This window comes from Alexandromys fortis, unplaced genomic scaffold, assembly GCF_014885135.2.
Source record: "Alexandromys fortis isolate MF-2015 unplaced genomic scaffold, M_Fortis_MF-2015_v1.1 scaffold_62, whole genome shotgun sequence".
In the NCBI taxonomy this organism is placed as follows: Eukaryota; Metazoa; Chordata; class Mammalia; order Rodentia; family Cricetidae; genus Alexandromys; species Alexandromys fortis.
In genome coordinates this window covers 4,885,149-4,908,875 of record NW_026067942.1, presented here as the reverse complement: position 1 = coordinate 4,908,875, position 23,727 = coordinate 4,885,149, and the positions used below count along the sequence as shown (strand labels likewise).

The 23,727-nt window shown below is 49.3% G+C and overlaps 1 protein-coding gene across 3 annotated transcripts in view; it reads right to left on the bottom strand.

Annotated features, from left to right (window-relative positions):
* The window catches only part of Ptpn14 (protein tyrosine phosphatase non-receptor type 14), a 142,275-nt gene extending 125,570 nt beyond the window's left edge, over window positions 1-16,705 (bottom strand). For 2 of the 3 annotated variants that reach the window (XM_050148138.1, XM_050148147.1), the window contains exon 1: window positions 16,338-16,704. The gene's annotated coding sequence lies outside the window, so the exon portion shown is untranslated. Of the gene's footprint in view, window positions 1-16,337 lie in introns of all 3 variants that reach the window. The other variant, XM_050148146.1, reaches the window with a different exon arrangement.
* Window positions 16,706-23,727: the final 7,022 nt, after the last annotated feature.

The following is a 23,727-nucleotide window of genomic DNA, read 5'->3' as shown; positions in this document are numbered from 1 at the left end:
AACACTCACACGCACACACACAGAGCCATTTCTTCCAAACACCACAAAGGCGTGGTCTGCCCTGAAAGTGTTCTTGCCTCCTTGGCAGAGTCTTGGAGTTTATAGATTTGTCTAGACACCACAGTTCCTAAGTGAAAGACAAGGACAGTGACAGGAATGAGACACTTGTAAAATAAACCGAGGGAGAGGACACGGTCGGTAATAAAATGAGATCATTTACTGTTTGGACAAACACCGTAGGAAGGCCATTCTTGGTTTGTACGTAGTATTTTTGGCCGTGTGTAAACCACAAAGCAACAGGCAAATCCCGAAGCCCTGGAGTAAAACGCCAGCCCAGAGAGCAACCAACCTTCTCAGGATGCAACCATGCAATACATTCCGAGCGCTGAAAGTGTGTGTGCCCTTTACCCTGTTCCGTGCGATTACAAAACTTTCTCAGTCAAAAATTTCTCAGTTTTGTTTTTCCTCTGCTCTATTTTTATATAAGAATAAGGACTGGGCTGGACAATGGTGGTGCGTGCCTTTAATCCCAGCACTTGGGAGGCAAAGGCAGGTGGATCTCTGTGAGTTTGAGCTCAGCCTGTTCTCCAAAGAGAGTTACAGGACAGTCAGGGCTACACAGAAAGACCCTGTCTTGGAAAAACAAAACACAAAACAAACAAACAAAAACTAGATGTGTTTTAAGGAACAGTTACCGAAGCCAGATGTTTGGTGCACTCTTGTAATCCCAGCACTCCAGAGGTGGACACTGGCGGGTCAGCAGTTCAAGGTCATCTTAGGCTACAAATAAAGTTTCTGTCAGCCTGAGATACATTAAACACTATCTCAAAGACCCAGAAAAATCAACTACAAAAAAAAAATAGTTACTGAGAAAAATGTATGACGCCAAGGAGACAAAGAAAAAGAATGAGAAATGTTTAGAAAGACTTTCAGAAACCAGGAAGCAAAGTTAAATCATCATTTTGTTCAACTTAACAAAAACATATCAACCTTTCTAAAAATCTCACAAGCAATTAGTAATTGCAAAACCCAGGGCCAGCAGGAACTGGGAAGGCTACACACTCAAATATTAATAGTGGCACCTTAAGCTGGCAGTGCCCCAGGGAGCCGTCTGTCCATGTAACAAGATCCACAAGGCTTGTCCTCTGACCCAGAGTCTTCTTTGGAAGCCGTACCCTAGGAGAACATACTCCAAGTAAAGTAAATGTCATTTGCTCCATGGTGTTTACAAGCTACCCTATTTACAACTGTTGAACCTAGACAAACTCCCAACACTGGGCTCCGAGAGAATAGTTCAATGACAGTAAAATACAAGATGGAGTCACTGATACCCACGTTTGTTTCCATCCTGCCCATCCTATGTTCCCTGTGGCTTGTCTGGAAAGACCGAAGGGACAGCATGGGTCCTCCAGCCAATAATCTGGCGTGTTAGCATGTGATATATGTCGGTCACCAGACGCTGGAACCCATTTTGTTACCAGGACAAAAAAACAAAACCAAACAAACAAACAAAAACAGTTTTGATGACAGTAACTTGTCACTGAAATGTGTCAAGCTATAGACTAGCCAGTATTTTTTTTTATAGAAAAAGAAATTGTAGAAATACAAAAATCAGAAAATATCAGTAATATCTATGTATGGCGAGTCAGCAGGCACCAGAAATTGAGTATGATTTGATATCTTATGCGTTTCTTTCCATCAACAAAATGTATATAATACACATATACAGTATGTGTGTGTATGTGTGTGTGTGTATATGTGTGTTTGCATATATATACCTTTTAATCCCCACTGAACAACATCATTTGTAAATATGGGTTTTATTTGTTTTTTGTTTTTATTTTGTTTTGTGTTTTTCTGAGACAGGGTTTCTCTGTGTTACAGTCCTGGCTGTCCTGGAATTCAATATACAGACCAGGTTGGCCTTGAACGCATGGAGATCTCCCTGCCTCTGCCTCTCAAGCACTGGGATTAAAGGTGTGTGCCATCACAGCCTGGCTGTGAATATGTTTTTTTTTAGCAATTTTACATATATGCTAGACATATAGGACAGACATTTCTAGGTGTAGCAGTATAGACTTATTCCTGGATACTGAGGAGGCTGAGGTGAGAAAACGGCTCCAGCCCAGGAGTCTAAGACCAGCTGGACGACACAGTAAAATCTGTTATCAGATTTTTCTGCTTCAAATGATGGAAAGAGCGGTGGACACAGGGAAAGAGCGAGGCTAGGGCAAAGGTCAAGCTAGCGAATGGCCCGTTCTGCCTTTGAGTATCTGGCAGAGGGTTCGACAATGTCTGCAACAGACCACAAAGGCAGCTGAAGCTCAGTGGTGAGCACTTCCCTCACACGGAAACGTTCTTGGTTCAAACCCCACCCTGGGAGCAAAATAAAACAACCCCTCACTACCTGCAAACGTGAAAGCAAGGGGTCAGAGGAACTAGGGGCTGGGACAGACTATGTCTACGTCATCAAGTGCTGTTGGGTCATCAAAAAATAACCGGTCAGAAAGATTATCAGTGATCGCAAACAGTGGGAAGCACCTTCACCTTCACAGTCAGACACTGAACCCCATTCCATCTGTAAGACTCAGGGCTCGAACCAATCTTGCTCATGGACAGTCACCCTAAAGATAATTCAACAAGAACTAGTGGTGTGGGAAGTCCTTCTGAATGCTGGGAGAAAGAAGGCAGAGTCATGCTGGGCAGTGGTGACACACACCTTTAATCCTGCACTCGGGAGGCAAAGGCAGGCAGATCTCTGTGAGTTCAAGGCCAGCCTGGTCTACAAGAGCTAGTTCCAGGGCAGGCTCCAAAGCTACAGAGAAACCCTGTCTAGAAAAAACAAAAAAAAAAGGGAGAAGAAGGCGGAGTCAGGAGATGGCATGTAGCCACTGTGGACAGGCCAGTTGGAATCTTGCCGGTAGGCCACAAGCCCTCGTGGTAAAATATAAAATAATAGAAATGAGTTAATTTAAGAGATAAGAGTGAGCCCAAAATATGCATAAGCTAATAGGCCAAGCAGTGTTGTAATCAATACAGTTTCTGGGTGGTTATTCCGGCAGTCCGGGCAGTCAGGAAATGAACAAGTGGCCTCCTACAACAAACTAGGGAAACAAGTGAACAGTCCTCACTGCCATGCTTTAAGGGATGAGTGTGATGGTCGACAATCATTATCCACTTGACGGGATCTAAAAAATCATCTAGGAGACAAATCAAAGTACCCAGACAACTGGAGAACCAATGAGTACACTGGGCTTGCTTACAGAGCATGGGTGAGCAATAGCCAGACCAAAGCATGCTATGTCTTAGCATCTAGTCCTGGCAAACAACCGGAGCCTTCATCCCTGTAGTGTCCTCCACGGCCTCCCTGGCCAACACCTTACAGGGCTGCAATCCCCTGCTGGGTACCGGGTTCTCATTTACAGTCCGATGCAACTTCAGAATATTCCCAGTCACCTTGATGGATATCATCTGTGCTCTATCCAATCGCAATGCTGCCAAGAATTCCACAGCTGCACCCAGCTCTGTACCCATGCTCGTTCCTTTAGATGCATCTATACATCTCTCGAACTGACTTCCAAATCCGTAAAACGCTCAGAAGTAGCATAATACATCTATCTAGTGAAACATTCTTTTTAAACAGAAGACAAGCAAGATAACAAGGTCTCAGGCTACCGTCCCATGACAAGCAGTGAGGCTGTAGCAGTAACCTTGAGAAAGTGATCTCAAAGCCGGTTCCCTCACATTCCAAGCAAGGATCCCAGGCCTCGGAACTCAGCAACAGAGACAACACTGAAGAAACATGGTACCCGGGTCTACCGCAGCGGAAGAGCCTCTGGCATCTGCACCAGCCCTTCTTTCAGAGGCACAAAGTGGGGCATCTCCAACTGGAAGAAGGAGCAAGCCAACTCCTCCATCTCCTCTGCCTGTTATCTCCTTTCCTTCTCAAATCGGAAACTGTGTTGAAGGCCACCAGTTGCATGTCCAGAATGTCCCTTTATTATTGCAATGCCCCTCAGCAGCCATCTCGGGCTCAGTTACACATCTCATTACACGTTAGCAGCGGCCAGGCAGCCTCTACGGCAGCTTACCGACACTCTCATCCTTATGTTATGCTTTCGGGGACCATAATATTTGTTCTAAACCATTAACCACTCTTAGGGGTTTCCACCAAATGCAGTGAACCCCATTCATCGAGCAGGAATGACACTCCATACGGGGGGGGGGGGGGAATGGCCACCCTGGAATCTCCCATCCACCTCCAAGTCACTCCACATCCCAATGGCTCAGCCTCAGTTACACGTCTCATGACCCAGGTAGGATGCAAATAACTATCGCCATGGCGCCACGTGGGGAAGGAGAAACACACTGGAATTCACTCACGTCAGTCCAGCTTCAGTTGTCAGTCTCATCCTTGACTTTGCCATAATCCTGCTGGCTATGCCAAGAACTCGTATCCTGGAGAGACTCAAATAAATGTCTACTTTTCCCTTCAAAGGGGCACCAGTAAGAAACCAGAAAATAACTCCACTAGGACTCAATTTGGGGAGCCCTGGGCTTACTTTCAGAGCATGGGTAGCCCCAAAGCAACTGCAGCCTGGAAAGTCTTACCCTGGGGTGGATAACAACGTCTCCATGGCAGCACACATGGGAGTCCTCCTCGAGTGTAACGGTCCAGAGATTTGTACACTCTGACACTTCCACGTGCTCTTAGGGCAGAACCGCAGACAGCAGCCTGGGAGGTACTGGAGGGAGCAGCTGGAATCCCAGCTGAGGTTCCTACCCCTCCTGGAGGGGACATCAACAGGCAAACCTCAGGGAGCACTTACAAGTCGGTACAACTAATCTGATGGAGATGATGGCTCCTAACTACACTGCCTTCCCTTAACCCAAGATGGAATCTAATTGTGCTGTCAAGAGCAATAGTCCCTGGCAGTCCCTCAGTGACCCATAGGGCAGCGATGGATGGTTCTAGGTAATGTTTCTCTTTGGTCCTTAAGAGCCATTAGGTACAATTGTTCCTTTTCCTTCCCTTAGTCATTTTAAACATAGGCTATCACTCACAGTACCTATTAGTACGTGAGCATCCACACCCTTCCAAGCAGCTGTCCGTCTACCATTACTTGTTACACTATTCGATACATACCCTATTGTTTCCAAAATCTTAACCTTTTACAGTGCTAGGACTAACTCTACCTACTGTGATATCATTCCCTGTAACACGATACTCAGAAACCTCAGCCACCTCAGCGTCTACAAACGCAAGTTCTGGATTCATGCCCAGATTCCCACCCAGCTCTCCGACTAGTCTCCCCGCGCCGAGTGGTGTTGTACAGAACCAGTGTTTGGATAGTGTTTGCAGCCTCTGCCACAAGCCACTCAGACTCTCTAGGTCGTTCTGTAACAGCCCGTTGACATCCTTAGTTCACAGGGCAATGTCAAGATCAAGGAAACAAGCCACTCAGAGTGCTAGACAGAGTCCTTGCATGTGGTAAAGTGTCACAGCAGTGTGGCTCTGCAGGGTGTCTCAAGTGCCATCAGACCGACTGCTTGTCATTATCTACATCCGCTTTCCGTTTGTGCATCTGTCCCCCCTCACCCTCTGAAGCTCCGCCGTAGGACAGGGCTGCTAGGAATGTGACCTCCGTGACGTTACAAAGAGAACACTGGGAGCAAATACACCCCGAGGATCCCCATCTTCCCATGTCGGAGACAATGTTATCTCCCAGAGTCTTCAGTGAAATCTCTTTGCTTGAACTGTCCCCATTGACCCCGTGTCAGGCAAGTACACCCTTCATAAAACTAATGCACCATCATCCTCCTTCGTTCTGACTACTAGTCCTGGGGAGACTATCGGACCCAAGCAAACTGAAGCCTAGAAGTGCTGTGAAGGACCTCCGACCTCTCCATCCCAGAGCAGAGAGAGAGGTGGCAGAAGTCACCGCTGTGAAGGACCTCCCACCTCTCCATCCCAGAGCAGAGAGAGAGGTGGCAGAAGTCACCGCTGTGAAGGACCTCCCACCTCTCCATCCCAGAGCAGAGGGACGGGTGGCAGAAGTCACTGCTGTGAAGGACCTCCCACCTCTCCATCCCAGAACAGAGAGAGAGGTGGCAGAAGTCACCGCTGTGAAGGACCTCCCACCTCTCATCCCAGAGCAGAGGGACGGGTGGCAGAAGTCACTGCGCAGTTCAGGATGCTCCTCAACCAGGTGTACTACTCCACGCTCACAGATCCTTCCACAGAGACCACAATATACTCCCCAGCGTTAAGGGACAAGGCAAGGAAGCAAAAGGACAATAGCCATTCCATCTTCTTAAGATTCTCTCGGGTTAATGGGTGTGATGCAATTCTTGGTTGTCAACTTGACTACATCTGAAATGATCTAAAACCCAAGCAGCTGGGTATACCTGTGAGGAAGTTTTTATTGGTTAAATCCTCTGAAATGGGAAGGCTCACTTTTAATCCAGGTCTTCTGAGGTGGAAAGATCTACCTTAAATCTGGACCACCCCTTCTGCTGGAAGTCTACATAAGAGACGTGGAGGAAGCTCTCTGTTGGCTTGCTCTCAGTCCTCATCAGCATTTCAGCCTCCTTCTTTGGGTTTCTAGCATACACTGAAGACCAACTGAGACATGCAGACTTGTGGACTGAACCAGTAGATTCTCGAACCTCCCATTGGTAGACAGTCATTGTTCAACTAGCTAGACCAAGCCTACATGTCACCCTAACAAATCCTGTGTGCGTGCGTGTGTGTGTGTGTGTGTGTGTGTGTGTATAAAGTTAAGTTCATTCCAAGAAGATTGTCAACATTAGAAAAACACCTATTTCCATGATCTGATAAAAGGAAAAAATGTGAATATGTATTATATATATTCTCTATATATATGATATATACGAATGAGAAGAGATTCAAAGGAGAAGTCATAGTAAAATCATCAGTCAAATCAACAGCCTTTCAGCCAAGGGAAATATCTGGAGGAGGGCGACAGGGAGCCAGGAGGCTGAGGCCAGCCGAACCAGCTGGGAAAGATCAATTGCTAGACAGCTTGGATCATTCTGCCAACTGATGGGTGTACGTGTGTGTGTGTGTGTGTGTGTGTGTGTATGTTTAAATGTATGGTGTAAGCACGTTTGTGTGTGTGTTCATGTGCACGCAGGTACCCAAGTACATACACATGTACACTTGCCTGCAGAGGACTGAGGTTAGCATCCCTTCTCTTCTTCCACCTTATGTTTAGTCAGAGTCTAGACTGGCTGTTCAGAGTCGGAGTAATCCTCCTGTCTCCATGCTCCAGCCCCAGCATTAGTTAGAGGTATGCACACTATCAAATCTGGCTTTCTATGTGGGTGCTGGGGATTCAAACGCATGTTTGGGCTGCAAACCTTTTACTCACTGAGCCATCCCCTCAGCTCCTAGGATGTTCAAAGTAACTATTTACTTGGGAAACAATAGCACATTTCTGTGCCGATGTCCACTACCCAGGCCTGATGCTCACCCTTGTGTGGTGACTCTTTAAACCCTTCTCCACATGTGGATGCCCACGCCTCACAACCCAGCAAGAAAGGTTTAAGTGGAGGAGTGGGAACTGTCTCAGAAGGGCTCTGCAGACCATGAGCGGCCACAGCAGAACATTTCCCGGACACAACAGGATGCTCTGACGGCCGTCCTCACCGAAGGGCTACGATAACACGAGGGCTAGTACAGGCAGGTCTGGTGAGCAGCTGGCTGCAGGTGTCAAGAGCAGGAGAAAGGCCATCCTGTGAGGGACTGAGGCAGGCGCAGTTCCCAGGCAGCTGAGACCCGAACATCAGGGGGTAAAAGCCACAGCCAAGAACACAAGGGCAGGGAGGCCTGACCCGGCACAGGGAAAGTGGTGTTTGAGGGCCCCAGGAGACCGCCTGGGCAGGCACAGAACGGGTTAGGATGCAGAAGCAAGGAAACAGCATGACCGTCAGTGGGAAATATTGAGTCAGTTCAGGAAACACCTGCTGCCTGACAGAGGCCCAGGCCCAGTAGGCTATAAATCTGAAGCACTGGAGGGAGGTGTCTGTCTGAGGTTGGATTCAGAGGAGCGAACACCATCCATAGGTGACTCATGACTTTCCTTTAACCCTTTTCTCTCTGGGAACAGAAAAAACGGCAAGAGCCGATCTTATGACCTGGGGACATGCCCAGATGTCGTCACCACCTATCTCAGTTCTGTAAGGAAAGCAAGCTGCTTTGGTCATGAGCAGGAAGGCAAGCCCATCACCCTTTAGTTAAAGCTAATAACTAATAGCCCATGCAGTGACACACACCTCTGAGCCCAGCACTCAATAGGCAGAGGCTGGCAGATCTCTTTTATTTGAAGTCAGCCTGGCCTATATGGCTAGTTCCAGGCCAGCCAGCACTACATAGAGAGAGCCTGTCTCAAAAACAAACAAGTAAAATCAAACTAATAGCTAAGGTAGGGAAAACAGACCACTTGGTAAGTACTTGCCACTAAAGCATGAGGAGCTAGATTTGAACCCTTGAGCCTACGTAAAAAGCCAAGTGTGTCCCATAGATGGCGGGGTGATAAGGGGAGATGAAAGGATCCACAGAACTTCACAGCCAGTGTAGCCTACTTGGTCAAGTTTCAGGCCAGTAAGAAACCCTGCACGTGCACACACCCACACACCAGGAATCTAGAGCTGAGCGCTGAAGGATGCTAGTGGCCTGTCCTCCCTGCACAAGGTGCAGGACAACAGAACAGGAGGGATATGGAGTTCTCAGAGATAACCTGCAAAAACCACTCAGCCAGCCTCGATTCTCTAGCGTTCCTAGTCTGTAACTTGTCTGCGGCTTTCCCAGTCACCGCATCTGCAAGGGTCGAAAAGGAGAGCAAACACGGTCACGCTTCTGAAGAATCGGGGCAAGGCAGAACCTTAGGGACACAACCCTTAGGGCTGGAGGCGCATAAAGCATGGTCCAGCAAGTCTGCGGCCCTGAGTTCAGATCCTTAGCACCCATGCAGATGCCCGGTGGGCGTGTCAGCCCATCCAATCCCAGCATGCCACAGACAGACAAGGATCCCTGGAGCAAGATGATTTGCTAGAATGGCATACTGTCGAGTTCTGGTTTCAGCTGAATGTTCCCGCTTCCATGCTATTGAGGAAACCTTCCCACATAAAGTTGAGCCTCTCAGAAACATACACACACCTGCACCGGCACACACACACAAACACAAACATACACATACACAGAATATAGACACACTAACATGCAAAGAAAAAAATATTATTATCAACTTTGGATGGTATCTTACAGGTGTGATTTATTTCCACAAATGAATAAATAAAATGTGTAGAAGGAGCGGCGGGCCACTTCCTGCCACCCAGCTCCCGGCCGCCTGGCTAGCTTATGCCCCGAAATAACAACACACAAATTGTATTCATTTAAACACTGCTTGGCCCATTAGTTCTAGCCTCTTATTGGCTAGTTCTCACATCTTGATTAACCCATTTCTAATAACCTGTGTAGCACCATGAGGTGGTGGCTTACGGGGAAAGATTCAGCATGTCTGACCTGGCGGCTGGCTCCATCGCGTCTGCCCTGGAGAGGAGAGGCATGGCATCTGCCTAACTTCCCTTCTTCCCAGCCTTCTGTTCTGTCTACGCCACCCACCTCAGGGCTGGCCTATCAAATGACCAAGGCAGTTTCTTTATTAACCAATGAAATCAACACAAAACAGAAGACCCTCCCATATCAAAAATGTGTATAGGAACACAGATATGTTTAATCTTTTAAAGTGGGGGTTAAAAAAAATAGCTCAATGGTTTAGAGCAATGGTTGCTCTAGTAGAGAACCTGGGTTTGATTCCCAGCACCCACATGGTGGCTAACAGCCATCAGTAACTCCAGTTTCTGGGGATCTGATGCCCTCTTCTGATCTCTGTGGGCACCTGGCATGCATGTGGTATATATACAAACATGCAGTCAAAACACTGAGACATATAAAATAATATAAATAAGCCTTTCAAAAATTAAATTCTAATCATCTACAATCATTAACAAGATGTATTTGTCCTAGGACTATGGCTGCTCATTAGAGAATAAGCAATAAATTCCAAAGCAGAATGTACTCCTAACCCTCAGGTCTGCATCTCAAAATGGCGTTCATTCACTGAGTGTATAATACCTTTTTAGAAATTAATTTAATTCCTCGTCTGCAAACCGGCACTAACAGCAGCATTGCTCCAGCTGCTCCTCGGAAGTCTCCACAGAGATTGATCCCTTCTGAGATGGTCCAGGAGGGATAGGCCTGGGAGGGCTGACAAAAGAGTAAACGGAGTGTACATAGGATGGAACTTGCCAGAGCACAGAGTCAAGGTGTTAGAGGCCCACAAAGAAAAACATCCCTAGTACTAGAGAGGCTGAGGCCCAAGGGCTGTGTGTTTGCCGTCAGTCTGAGCTACAACCTGGGATATACCTACTCCACACGCCTGGTCCCTAGAGAGGAGATGACCAGCAACAGGGAAGGTGGGCTTAGCCGACAGGCTAGGCAGGCAGACAGGGAACAGGGCACTCTGGGTGAGGACAGGAAGCAAGCCCAGCGCAGGGGAGGGCGGGAGTGCCAGTGTGGAAAGAGGGCAAAGCAGGGGACGAGGTGGGAAGGCGGCCCTGGGAGAGAAGCTTTGCCAGCCACAAGAGCAATGAGATGCCAACGGCTTTCGTACCTAAATAAAAACGTTTTATTATATGCTTCCCCCAGTCCTGAAACAGTAGTTGAAGAACATGTGAGAGACAGCTCTTAACAGCCTTGGGACACGCTACCGCGTCATGGATGAAGCGAAGAGCAAGCTGGAAATACGCTAAAGAGGCCAGCTCGAAGGCCATGACTAGTGACTGTGGTTTGTGACAGGAAGTCTGAAGGAAAGGGTTAATTTCAGTGCTAAAAATGGCATGTCAGGAGACAAGCAAGCATAAAGTATGACATATATAATATTTTACATACATCATACATATATGTATGTATACATATGTGCGCGCACGCACACGCACGCACACATGAGTGAACAAGTGAGAGACTACCACAGCAAACCTGAGGACCAGGGCAGGTTAGATCTTTGCTCAGTCATTCTCAGAGGGCAGTTATTCAGGAAACCGGAGGCAGCAGCAACACACAGGAGCTCCTGGAAAAGGAAATTCTCAAGCTCACCCCCAAAGCCGAGGAGAGCAAGGGGGATGGTACAGGAATTTCCTTGTTTTCAGAAGCCCCCAGCTGACTAGTACCCTCTAGGGTTTCAGATTTATTGCCTCAGCTAACGGAGGAAAGTTGTATGGGGAAAAAAAAGAGAGCAAAAGAAAGGAACTTCTAAAGTGGAAATTTAGAATACGTAAGTTAAAATATACTGTGTAGACGCAAAACATCTTCACACAGACCACAGAGCTGAGGAGCTCCCAATAATTCTCATTTCTCTGAGCTAAAATCCCTATAAGTCAGAGCTTCTCTGCCATCCCAATGCTACGACCCTTTAACACAATTCCTCATGTGGTGGTGACCCTCCACCAACCAAAATTTAATTTCATTGCTACTTCATAACTGTAATTTTGCTACTCTTTTGAATAGTAATATAAATACCTGTGTTTTCTGATGGTCTTAGGCGACCCCTGTGAAAAGGTCATTTGACCCCCAAAGGGGTCACGACCCACAGGTGGAATCTGCTGTAAGGCAAAGTAGATAGGCAGTGGTCCCCCAAAAGGCTCCCGAAGTCAGGACTGCAGCTACACACTAAGAGCGCAAATGTTTCAAAAGTGAAGAAGATATTTTAAGATTTATTTTACCTCTATGTACATGTGTGTATACGCTCATCTGTATGGGCGTGCTACAGAAGTCAGAAGAGGGTGTCTGGTCCCTGTGAGCCACCAGGCATGAGTGCTAAAAACCCAGGTCCTCTGCAAGAGCGCCAAGTGTTCTTAACCACTGAGCCATCCCCCAGCTCCCCAAAATGGTAATTTACTAACTGTAAGAGGCTGCGCCACCAGGCACTACCCCTTTCTGCTTTCCTCCTCACCAGCATCCTTTCTCCCTGTTGGAAGACAGCAAGCAATGGTGGAGCAGCCAGCTACAATACAAGATCTCTGACTACAAAGGTCCCCTGGGTCAGGCTGAGGGACTAGGCTCAGGAAGCAGTATTGACATGGGTCTAATTTAACTGCCTGAGGATGAACCTAAACTATCACAAATCAAACTTCATATGTAAGGCTGATGTACTAATGACCACAAACAAACGCAGGGCAGATAGGGAATGTAAGAAATGCAGGGAAGAGGAGGGGAGGGGAGGGCTGCGAATCAATACCCCATTTATAACCCACCTCAGACTCAGCCAACCTCACCGTGCATACGCAAGCTTCTCATAACATCCTTTAATTCAGAACTGTGAATAACATATTTTCATGTGTACATGCAAAAAGGCACTGTAGGTCTAAGAAGAATAAATTTCCTTTCTCCTCCCAACCATAAAAATCTTGGTGAAACATTTTTCTGGGCTTTGTCCTCCTGACCCTTCCCAGCCTGCACGCAATTCCGCAGGTGGGGAATTTACCCAGATCTTTGTGGTCACAATCCATACTGCGCTAAGGACACACCTGTCCTCCTGACGATGCCCGAGTCCCTTTCTTCACGAGCTTCCTCCCAGGAAGTTGATAGGAAGATCAATGAGTTCATGTTTGCCAAATACTTCAGGGTTCTTGGATGAAAGGCAACATCAAAATTCAAGCCACCTGTGGCCGGCCTTGTTCTAGCGTAAGCTGACTCTGTATTGGGGCTTCAAAGACGGAGCTGAAGGCTGCCGAGGAACGCCTTTGTGAGCAGCTAGTTTCTGCACCCTTGCTAAACACAGGCAGTGATCCCGACATCCTTTAATTAACCGGATCTCGGCATTCGAAATGCAAAGACCCCGCACAACACACTAGGCCCTTGTCACACGGAGAAGAGCAGACAAACGAGGTCTTTTCCCTGCCTTCTTCCTGGGGTACTTCCTACCGCCTGGGGTACTGTGGACCTCCTTCAGCGTGAAGGGCTACATGCAGCTGCCAGCCCGCATGTTTGCTGTGAGCCAATAGTCTAAAGCAAAGTCAAGAACAAAGCTTATGTGTATGTTGGCACACATGTGAATTCAGGCTGCTGAGTTAACAAAGAACACATTCACGGCCACATACGAGGCCGCCAACACACAGACACCATCCTGCCTTGGTCTTTCAGACTGTACACTATACAGCATCACACCGAAGTCTGAGAGATGCCCTGGCGAGCTGCCCCTTGCAGATGAAGAAGCTGACGGCAGAGCTGTGCTGGCTGGTGGGATGGTTCAGTGGGAGGATGCTGGCCACCAACCTGGACAAAGTTTGATCCCTGGGACCCCAACAGTGAAAAAAAGACCCAACCCAGACTTCCACAGGCATGCCCACACACATACACACAATGTAAATAGAGGTACAGGAAGTTTTAAGTGGCAGAGTTGGAATTCAAGTCTAGCTGTATTTCAGTCACACACACACACACACACACACACACACACACACACACACACACTCTCTCTCTCTCCACAAGCGGTAGCAGCTATTGGTCCCGCCCATTCCTGGGACCATTCAATCAGCCCTTCTGAGGAGGGGGAGGGCAAATTAAATCCATTTACTCAGTCTCAGAGATCAGAAAGCTCATCTCAGACACGCTTCCTCCCTACGGTGTCTGTTTCCCTCCTTCCTTAATTGGCTAATTAAGTATTTCATCTTATCTTTTCTCCTGCCTTACCTCCAACCAAGTGCCTAGCAGTGTTCCAAGGCCCAGGATGGACTTGAAAACCACACACAGCACTAGGTAACCAAGCAATGAGTAGTTCAAATGCAAGAATGTGACCAAATGCTTCTTCAAAAACGGACACTACGCATGCACAACGCATGGCTCTGGGCCCCAGGTGAGCTCAATTTGCTAGGAAAGGGCTGATACTTGCAACCCTGTTGTGATTTTAATCCAGTAGAAAGCATGTGTGCTATGGAATTCCTCAGGTCCAGACTTCTGCTGGTCCACGGGCAAGGAAGAACTCTTCTGAAAACTCCGAATTCTTCATGGTGTTCCAATATGAAGACAGTCTCCCTAACTGGTGTTTCTCTCCCAGGGGACCATGCAACATAACACACACAAACGTGAATAACTGCACACATAAACGTGAATAACTGAGTGTGAGCATACCAACCCAAGGGAACCTGCACAGAGCCCTGAGACAGGCAGGGAAGGGCCTCTTGGTGCACACTTCCCTCAGACCCGCTGCCACCCCCCTCCCCACCCTCCAGCTTCCAGACTTTCCATCAGAGAGCTGCTTGATCACAGAAAGTCTAGGAGAGGATCTTGAATAAACACCCCCAAGTTGTAGGGAGCCACACCCACGCACCAGCCTAAGGTACCTGAAGGCTGAGGATCTGGCATCTTGGCCAGGAGCAGCCACTAGGACTTGGGAGAACACCTCAGTCCCAGGGAAAGGTCCCACAGAAAGGTGGTTGTGGACAGCCTCTCCTGCAGTGAGGAGCTTTTGCAGGCAGGATGTGCTGGACCTGCTCACAATGACGGAAGATTTCAGTTTCCACAGGTTCAGAAAAAGGAAAGGCAACTCCACGAAAGAAAAAAATATCAATAACTTTTAAAAGCAGCGACCGAGACACAGAGCCACTTCCTTGAACAGATTCGGCCACGTACATGTGTGCCAGCCAAGCACCCAGACCGGATAAGAGGACATCATATTATCCAGGTTCAGCTCAAGAGAGCTGTTAGAGAGCTGAGGGCAGGGATGTGCGAAGCACTTGCCTGGCGAGCATAAGGCCCCTGCCTGGGTTCGGTTCCCAGCACCAAAGGGGGAAACAAAGCAAGCTGTCACTAAGAGCCAAGCTGTTCGGTCCACGCTCAAAGCTCTCTCAGGACAAGGTTCTGTAGTGGCGTGGGATGGTCCTCGTTGGGATACTGAGATCGGGGTGGGGGGTCAATTACCAACGAGCATACCTGTCACCCCACAGAACCGCCTAGGGGAGAGACATCAAGGAGGAGTAGGTTCAAGGGGGAAGCTTTTGATCCCTGGAAGCTACTAGTGGTCACGGGAAGTGGGGAACAAACTTCCGGTTTCGTTTCTGCTGGGGTGGGGGCGAACTATGCCAACAACACTGTACCAACTTGCCCATACATGCCCCTCTAGCCACCGGGTCCTTATCCAAGACTTTCTGCACCCCCCTTCCGCGCCCCTCACTTTGCCCAAGCTGTTCCGCCTTGTGGAATCAGTGCCCCAACCACTCCTCTGTTGAGCATCATTCCCTAGATGCAGGTAACCGCTTTCCTCCAGGGCCTGGCCTTCCCTGACTCTCGCAGAACTTTTCTCGCGGCACAAGGTCCCATCCGCCCACGGGCTGCCTGCGGGGCGTTGCAGACTCTGGTAGTGTCATCTCCTAGCAGAGGGGAAGCCTCAACACTGAGAGTTTGTTGAATGAATGAGGGAGGGAATCCATTTCAAGAAATCACTGTATTTTGTAAACTTCTGATCATCCATTCATCCAGCGGTTTGAACATAACTCGCCTCCAGCAGGACCCTGTAACAGCCAATCCCTGGACCTACTAAAGTCAAAACCCCCCAAATCTCCCCTAGTTGTAGATGGGGATGGGGCGACAAGATCTGAGGGACAAGAACTGAGGCAAAGGGAGGTAGTGACAGCGCACCTCATCGATTCTCCCAGAAAAAGTAGGGAACCCATTTGCAAAGATTGAAAACTAGAGTGAGATCACGTGGAAAAATGAGCTATTTACTCTCGGAACCCGCAAAGTTCGAGGTGGAAATCTGGTCTGCGGTGATGGGGCCGCAAGTTTTCCTGGCGCGTCTGTCTGTCCGACTCAAGCAGGAGCCAAGGGATTCGAGAGTTTGGCAACACGGCTGGGCCAAGGGGAAAGAGCACAAGGACCCCCTCGCAAACCCAGTCCCCACAGGAGGCACAGAGGCAAGGTTAGGGCGCTGCGCTGCGTTCCCCTGCTCGAAAGCGCGACAGCAACGTCCGCTCCCCAGTGCCCGGGAGGTCTGGAGACCTCCAGCTGCCCTCTGCTCTTCCCGGACTCTCTCCCTCTCCACACGCAGAAAAGAACCGCGAGTTAGAGGCAATGTCTTGGCTGAACCAGAGCCGCAGACCTATCTCCCCTTCCAGCCCACTGCGGGACGAGCGAGCGCCACACTCGAAGAGAAGCCCGGCGGCTGGCCACCTGGCGCCCCCACCGCGCACCCCGGCGTCCCCGGCGTCGAGCCCAAGTTGGCGCAGCCCCAGCATCTGCTCCCGCCCGGCTGGCTTACCTGCTTACATGGCCCGGGAATGCCCTGGGTGCCGCGCCGTGACCATTGGGGAGCCTGGGTCCTCACCACTGGCTTCTAGGAGCTGGCAGAGGAAGGGCACGGGGAGGGTTCCGCCGCGCCAGGAGCACCGGGGGGGAGAAAGGGCCAAGAACCTGAGCACCGACGTCCCGCGCGAGGGGGCCGGGGCGATCAGAGAGGTGGGGCGCCGAAAGGGTCCGCCAGCGGCCAAGTGGCGCCAGATGCTCCACGAGGACCTGCCCTGGGGACGAGATGGCTGAGCCGCAGAGCGCAGCGAGCTGGCCCGGACCCGCGGCCGCGACGCTGGGCAGCCGGGAGAAGTTGTGCAGAACTTGAGCCGCCGGGAGAGCCCGAGTGCCAGGAAGCGCGAGCGGCCGGGAGGGCGGAGGAAGGGGCCGGGTGGGAGGGGACGAGCAGGCGCCGCTGGCCGTGCTCCCCCGCCCCGGGCTGGGCTCCGCTGCTCTGGGGGCCTGGAGGCGGGGAGAGCGCCGGGTGCTCTCTGGGCGGGCTAGGAATGCGGCGGCAGGGGAGGGCGCGCGCCAGCCTCGGGGACGCGCACCCAGCGCTGAAAAGTGGATCCCGGGCTCCCCCGCTGCGGGCGCACGGTCCCCGGGGACGTCACAGCGCTGGAATCCGAGGAATGCCGGGCTGCGGGAGCTCCTTCGGCTGACCGGGCAGAAGTCGTGCACTTTTAATGGGCTAGCTTTGGAGCGTGTCTTCCTTCCAAGGTGGGGGGCTGTGGACGGAAGCAAAGTGCCTAGAGAAAGACTAGAAGTGGAGAGGGGGAAGCGACCCAAGTCAATCCAGCTGTGCGACGACGCTCCGGGGGCGGATGGGAAAGCGGAAAGGAAAGGACCGTCCCTCCTAGATTTCCGTAGGCAGCTAGGGGGTGGGACGCTGGAGCTAGAACAGGCCATTTATTTGGGGGAGGTCTTGCCGCCACCGCCCAGGGGACACAGGACAGGACAAAGTAGGGTGGCCTCCTTGAACAGGCAATCTAGGAGCCCTGCTCAGAATCCCAGGATCTCCAAGTAGTGAGCTAGACTTAGTACCGGTCCTCCCACCCCGCCCCCACGGCCAACCAGCCTTTGTGTGCTGGGAGTTGGAATATGTGGTTTTCCCGGTTTGTTCCGTGCCACGGAGGGGCCCCACCCCGCCTGGGCACTGGGAGGGAAACTGCCTTAGCACTTTCGGAGGTGGGGTTACTGAGGCGCAGCCGGTATAATGGAAAAAGCACTCAGCCAGGGAAGGGAACCTGTATTAGGCCCCACTGAGTTGCTGACCCAGTGGTTAACTCAGGAGGATCCCTGCCCCCCACCCCCTATCCTTGGTTTTGGTAGTTGGGAAATGAAAGGGTTTGCCTGTATTTCTAAAGTGTTTTTGCGTGTCTTGGCATCTGTTCCCTTTCTGAAGTCTCAGCCCAGTCCTTTCAAGGACCCTGAAGTTCTTGTCACAGAAGATAATGTCAAATCACTTCACTGTACACATAAAGGACACAAAACTTCCAGGCCTTATTCTGTCCCAGTGGCCCATGCCAGCGCTCTGGAGGCAGAGGCAGGAAAATCACAAGTTGCAGGCTGGCATGGATTACATAGCAAGACCCTACATCAAAACAAGAAAGAAAACTACCGCGTGATTCTACAATGCTTGGCTTCTGATCATTTGCCTGTCTGCAGAAACAAGAATCAGAGAGGACCAGAGGGGAGGAAATGGGATGGATGGGAGGCAAAGAACTCAGACTCCGGAGGGTCAGCTTTTCAGAGTGTCAAAGATTGATCTCTGTAGGAGTCTGCTGAGTTTTCCACCGGTCTTCAGGAACGACTTCACTTTGTGGCTGCCAGTGTGGCCTATACTCCTCCCAGCCATGCACACCATCACCGTGCCTCAGAGAAGGCCGAGGAAGCGGGAAGGAAGGATCTGTCTCACCAAGGAACAGGCGCTGCTGAAATGGGATAAAGGACACAGCCTGCACAGGAGCTGCCCTTAGCCCCCAGACATTTGACTGAAACAGGACTGGGCTCAAGGATAAGATACCTAAAGGCTGGCTGTGCCCTTCTGGAGCACAGGAGGCCCCTAGGCATCTTTCGCAGTGGAAAATAAGTGACACATGGATGCTGTGACTCCCAAGACACTCAAACGGCAGAGCACAGCCCCCGAGGCCACCATGGTCTTAAAGAGAGAGTAAAGGATTTCCAGGCAGATACAAAAACTGGATCTTGCCTGTGACCAGCCATGTGACCCCGAGCAAACCACTTACTGAGGCTTGAGTTTATTTTGTCAGTGGAGTGTGATGTTACATCAAGGACAGGGTTTGGTTGGATAGGCCGCATCCTGGGGGCCACCCTGTCTGAGCTTGCTTGAGTGTCTCCTCCAGATGCAGGCATGTTTGTGGGGGAAGAAGCTGGGCAGTTCCAGAGCTGGGAAGGCTGCCTTCGTGCTGCCTTCAGACCAGCGTGGATGCGGGAGTCCGGGGAATGAGTGTCGCTGCGTTTGCCGCTGTCAGTAAAGCCAAGGCTTGGCACTAGCCCTATACACTTGTTTTTAATTTTAAACCAGTTTATTCATTCATAAAAGTAAAAGCCATTATTAATTTTAAGAACCTATGAAGCGTGACTGATTGGCTTTATGTTGGATCCAAGGAAGACAACACAAATAAGGATTGTTTCAGTTTTATACACACATACAGAGAGACAAAGAGAGAGAAGCTGACTTTTTAGTGACTTGGAAGTTGTACTTTGGCGCTTGTGTGTGCTAGACATATGCTGACCTGCTGAGATTTAACTCTCCACGAGGAGAAAACACAATGTGAACCCAAGGGTGTCCCTCAATATATAGAGCTCGTGTGCCCAGTAATGGGAGAAGTTTGGGAAATCTGGCATGTTGCCTTCCGTTCATCATCCCCGCACCCAGGAAGCTGAGTCAGGACAACCTCTATGAATTTGGGGCCAGTGAATTCAAAGCCAACCTGTGCTATGTAGATCCTGTCTCAAAAGAACAAACAAACAAAAAAGCAGAGAGCTTGGTGCATGATCATGAGGAGCTGAGTTCAGATCCTAGCACTTGTCATGGATGGCTGTGGTTTCACCTGTGCCTGTAACCCAGCACTGCTGGGAGCAGGGGGATGACTGGGACTTTACTGACTGCAGCCTGTCCAACAAGGGAACAAAACCCTCCTGAGCTCCGTGGGCTGCAGTGCAGGGAGAGACCCAGCCTCAAAAGAATAAGGTGGAGAGTAGAGAATTCCCAGTGCCTACTCCTGGGCTCTGCGCATGCACCACACACATACACCACACCATGCTCACATTCACACACACATACACGTGCTCACTCACATACAATGCTCACACACACACACATACACATGCTCACACACACATGCTTACACACACAAAAACATACACACATACAATGCTCACTCACACATACATACACTTGTTTTCACATACACACGCAGTGCTCACTCACACACACATACAATGCTCATTCACACACATAGACGACATGCTCACACACACATACATGTGCTCACACACATACACATTCTCACACACAAACACATGCTCACTCACATACACAATGCTCAACTCATACACACATACATGTGCTCACTCGCACACATGGTCACTCACACACATAACACGTGCTCACTCACACACACAAAGAATACAACTTGTGGTAACTAAAAAGAAACCAAATACATTCTCCCTCCCCTCTTTGTGTGTGTGTGTGTAAGCAAGCATGCCATTAGGTAAATCCGCACTCTGCAGTCTCCTCAGGATGCATGAGCTTGACAGGACCTAAAGCAACGCATTTCGTGTTTACTTTAAAGATTTACAGTTTTAGGAATTCATGGACATTAACTTGTTCAGAGTAATCCATCTCCTTGTTCAAAGCTTGGCTCTGACTATAAATACAGGATGCCGAGCAGAACCTCAGGCCCTGCATGATTCCGCCCACCTCCCTTATGTTCTACTCACTAATGGATTGCTTTCACACCTCCAGAGACACCGGTGTCCCTGAAAGCAGAGCAAGTTCTGAGCATGTGTGAGCGTGTGTGTGTGTGTGTGTGTGTGTGTGTGTGTGTGTGTGTCTCAGGCTGAAAGACACTTCGTGGAGAGCTGCATTTGGTTCCAGCAGTCGTGCAAACAGCCAGCTATGGTGGCACTCACCTGCAGTCCCACCACTGTGGAGGCTGACACAGGAAAATTCTACTTGTCAAATCAGTGAGTCCCAGGCTCAATGAGAGACCACCTCAAAGAATAAGGGGGAGAGGCCAGGCAGTGGCGTTACAAGCCTTTAATCCCATCACTCAGGAGGCAGAGGCAGGCAGATCTCTGTGAGCTCGAGGCCAGCCTGGTCTACAAGAGCTAGTTCCAGGACAGGCTCCAAAGCTACAGAGAAACCCTGTCTCATAAATAAGTAAATAAATAAATAAACAAACAAACAAATAAATGGGGTGGAGAATGACTGAGGAAGAAAGCTGCTGCCAACCTCTGTCTCCCACGTGTGCATGCAGCCATACACTTGTACACACACAATACACACCCCAACTTTTTTAAAACTGGAGAGTAGGCTGGCTTTATTTGAAAAGTTCTGATGATCTTTAGGTGATGCATTTCAAAGTTATAGGTATAACATTTCAAAGTTATACGGAGGAGGGCTCTTTTCTTTCTGCTCATGGAGATGGACATCCATGCACACACGTGTTGGTGTGTAGTGCGCACACGTGTTACCATGTATCATATTTTAGACTGGATATAACTGCACTACAACCCAAATTCAGTAAAAAGCATAAAACTTAAGGTATATGTAGCTCAGACACCTCTCACACGTGTGACTTCGACCCAGGTCAAGGTAAAGTGTCTCCCACTGCAGGAAATTCCCTTGGGCCAACTTCCCAGCCACTGTGTCCCCTCTGGGCTGACTTCTGCTTGGTGCACAAGTCTTGTTAGTCCTAGGACTTCACACCATGGACTGACATGTTCACACATAATCTCTATGGGGAAGCTGGCTCCTTCGGCTCACTGTGTATCAGGAGTTCCTCTCCCTGCACAGCAGAATACATACCATGGTGTGAATGGGACCATGCCCATTGTTTGCCCATTCTGTTGATCTAATGGACAGGAGTCTTTCAGGAAACACTGTGCTTGGGTTGCAGGTCAGAGCCACTGGCATACAGCAAAAATATAAGATAAGCCGAGACTCTTGATACCTGTGAAAAGTACTAACTACAGACCGTTTAGGAATGCTTGAAAGAGCTGGACGATCGCTCGTTCAATAAAGTTCTTGCCTTGTAAGCATGAGGCCCTGAGTTCAAAACCCAGAACCCATGCATTCTTTTCATTTTTGTTTTCAAAAAAACAGCAGGCATGATGGCACACACTTGTAACCCCAGCACTGAAGAGGCACAGACAAGTGGATTGATTCCTGGGGTTTTCTCAGCAAGCTCCAGGCCACAAAGACCCTGTCTCAAAATCAGAATGAACAGTGCTCAGGGTTATTCACATGCATATGAATACAGTGCATCCCTCCCCACAACACACCCAGAAGACTGTGTTGCCTGTGCAGTGTGCCGTCTTACTCGTTTCCCTGTTGCTGTGATAAAAGGCCCTCAGGAGAACCACTTAAAATGGGGAGGGAAGGGTCCTTTGGCTCACAGTTCCAGTGTGTCATGGTGGGGAAGTCAGAGAGGCTAGAGCCTTAAGGGAGCCACTCACATTGAGTCTGCCACCAAGAGGCAGGGAGATAAGTGGGTGCACCTTTGCTAGGCAGCTCCCTTTCTCCGTTTACACACTCCTGTTCCCTGTCGGGGAATGGTGCCACCCACAGTGGGCAAGTCTTCCCACTCCAGTTAACCGTCCAGAAAACTCCCCAACAGGCATGCTCAGAGGTCCTTCTCCCATGATTCTAGACCCTCTCAAGATGATGTCACAAGATGAATGAAACTGGAAAGTGAACTTCTGGTTATCTGGAGGTTTTTTTTGATTGTCTGTGAAGAGCTGTCACATACAACCACACATGGTTCACAGTTCTATTCCAGAAGCCAACATAGATTACACACAGTATGCGTGACAATCCCAGAGGTTGTGCCACAGTGGGTGAGAGCCAATGACTTCCGCCCTTACAGATGGCTTCCTAGCAACTGTTCTCAGAAAACCATTGCCGACACAGGAGACAAATCCCTCCTTCTCCTGGGGCATCTTCAAGGGCTTTCTGTTTGCCAACGATGGTCGGCCTATGATGTTCACCTTTTCCCTAGATCAGCTTGGCCGGGAAGTCACGCTATCCTCAATCACTGGCAAAGTTGTGCAGACACAGGTTTATTGCTATGTGAAGTGTCACCTCCACGGGCTTATATATTGGCATACTTACTCCCCAGCTGGTGGCAATGTTTATCAGTTGTACAACCTTTGGAATGTAGGTCCTCACTGCAGGAAGTGGGTAATTGGGGGTAGAACTTGAGAGTCACCCCCAGTTCTCTGTGCTTCCTGGGGTAATGTCACCATCACTTACTGCATGCTTCTTCTTCCTCTGCCACGAACAGCAGCCATGCTGGACATTTCCTCTGAACTGTAGGTGAAAACCACCCTCCTTTCCTGAAGTTGCTGCAGCCATAAATTGCCACAGAAGCAAGGAAAAGTGGTGGACACACACAGGTGGGGTGAAATTAGACAGCGTGTGTTCAGTATCCTCTCTCATCCACTTCTCATGGAAGCTGAGCGCCTCTTGTCACACATGCTTCCCTCTCATTCTTAGGTCTCAGAACTCGTTCCAGAAGCTCCCACTACCTCTCTGTCTCATTTCTCTTTTTCTTGCCCACGTCTCATGAAGCCTCCCTGTTTTCCAAAGGGACTGTCCCTTAGTTTGAAGCACTGGAGAGAGGCCCTATTCTGTGCATGTCAACCCAGCCCTTGTATAGATGTGATATTTCTCTTACATCCTTCTGGAGAGAATGTCAAAGATGTTTGGGATGTAGATTTTTGAGCTGAAAAGGACAGATGGAGTCATCCTCCTGTCTGGGTGCTGGGCTGGCTCATCAGGCGTCTGGAGATGACCGCTTATGCAAGGATATCAATGTCTGAACACCAAAAGGCAGCCTCACCATAGGCAACAGCACTGAGTTTTTCCAATAAAAATGTACAAGATTCAGCTAATTGTTTACTTTTTAGAATTCCAATAACAGTAATATATGCATAAGAGACCAAAACCATGCATTTATTGTTGTTGCTATTGTTATTACACACCTTAGTGACACTACCAGAAAGATTTAAAAGAAATATCACCTAGGCACAATGAAGTGTTTCAGCCTATGCATTTGTATATATTGTTACTATTCTCCACGAATTTCACCTTAGGTCACACACACTGACTA